This window comes from Trichechus manatus, unplaced genomic scaffold (genome assembly GCF_000243295.1).
Source record: "Trichechus manatus latirostris isolate Lorelei unplaced genomic scaffold, TriManLat1.0 scaffold00236, whole genome shotgun sequence".
Classification (NCBI taxonomy): domain Eukaryota; kingdom Metazoa; phylum Chordata; class Mammalia; order Sirenia; family Trichechidae; genus Trichechus; species Trichechus manatus.
Window position 1 is genome coordinate 2875347 of NW_004444172.1, and position 1859 is coordinate 2877205.

General features: G+C 44.6%; 1 pseudogene; it reads right to left on the minus strand.

The window, feature by feature from the left end:
• Window positions 1-426: 426 nt before the first annotated feature.
• Window positions 427-1384, minus strand: LOC101341704 (olfactory receptor 1052-like; annotated as a pseudogene).
• Between the last annotated feature and the right edge of the window lie 475 nt (window positions 1385-1859).

The window sequence follows — 1859 nt, forward strand, 5'->3', positions numbered from 1 at the left end:
AATGTTTCTTGGAAATTATGATGAACTTTCAATAAAGACTTAATAAAGCTGCCAATAAAGACTATGGCTGTGATGGAATTGACATATCCTTGGTCTTGATGTGGCTGCTCTGATGTTTAATATTCACTCACTCACTAATTGTATGACTTTAGGTTATTAACTTATTTCTACTGAGTATCCTTCATTTGTAAAATGGGGATCATTGTAACAATGGCTGCTTCACAATATCGTGGTGAGAATTCAATGTGGTAATGGATAAGAAGATATTTATAAACTGTAATGCTCTGTACAAAGTATGGCATTTGCTGTTTCTCCCTTACTGCATCTATCTCCTTCAAAACCAGGGCTGCTATCCTGGTGAGGTCAATACATAATGTGTTTTGGAAGGTGCTACAACTCCTCACTCCTACAACTACCTTGCAGGGCTCAATGGGGGAAGATGTTGATCTGGAACTTCCTTGGCAGGACATCCTTTACCTCCTTGTTGTGGAGGCTATAGATGAAAGGGTTGAGCATGGGAATTATGATGGTGTAGAAGACAGATACTACTTGGCCATTGGTATCATTAATGGATCCATGGGGCTGGACATAGGTGAAAACCACGGTGCCGTAGAAAATGGCAATGGCCAGGAAATGGGAGGCACATGTGGAGAGGGCTTTCTCCCGCCCAGCTGCTAAGCCCATCCTCCCAATGGCTGCCAAAATCAAGCTGTAGGAGGTGAGGATGATTGCAGCAGGCAGCTGGGTAAGCAGTGCAGAGAAGATATAGAGGATGACTCCTGTTGTGGCTGTGCTGGCACAAGCTAGGTGTAGAAGGGGTGGGATGTCACAGAAGTAGTGTGTTATCTGGTTGGGCCCACAGAAAGGCAGGGCAAAGACATTCCCAGTCTGAATAGTGGAGTTGGCTCCACCGAATGCATAGGAAGCAGCCACCAGCTGGAGACAAGTCCCTTTGGTCATAACTGAACCATAATGGAGGGGTCAGCAGATGGCCATGAAGCAGTCATAGGCCACAGAGGCCAGAATGAAGCTCTCAGTGGTCCCATTACCACAAAGAAGGTCAGCTGTATCACACAACCTCCAAAAGAGATGGATTGTCAGAGGCCAGAAAGTTGAATAAGAGCTTGAGTGTGACCACAGAGGAGTAACAAATATCAAGAAAAGAAAGGACACTGAGGAAGAAATACATGGGGCTATGGAGACGGGAGTCTATGAAGATGAGGGTCATCATTCCCAGGTTGCCCACTCCTGTTATGGCATAGATGAGCAGGGAGACTCCAAAGAGAAGCTCCTGTAGTTCTGGATAATTGGAGAAGCCCAGCAAGATGAAATGGGTAACTGAGGTGTGGTTGCCACTGGCAAGGGCTTGCTCTCCAAGTGTCATCTGCAGAGATGACAATTGATAATCACTCAAACAGTGTCACATGAGCATGTATACCACTGTGCAAGGTACAATGAGAGAGAACACCAAGCAAGTATAAGAGAACACCAAGCAAGCAAGTACAATGAGAGAGAACACCAAGTAAGCATAAGAGAACACCAAGCAAGTACAATGAGAGAGAACACCAAGCAAGTATAAGCCTCCTTTTACAAGAAGCTAATGGGAAGCCTCATGCCACAGTGGAAAGGACTCTGAAGACAGACCTGAATCTTAATTCCGACAGTGGCGCTAACTAGCTGTGCAACCTTGGAGCCTTACTTTCTTAATCTGTGACATGAAGAAAATATACCTACTTCTCTGGGTGGTTGCATGGTCTAAATGAGAAAATGAATGTAAAATATCTGAATGTCTGGGACATAGTAGGTGATTAATAAATGTGAGGTGTCTTCCCAAGCTCTTGTGCCTCTCTCTCTATATT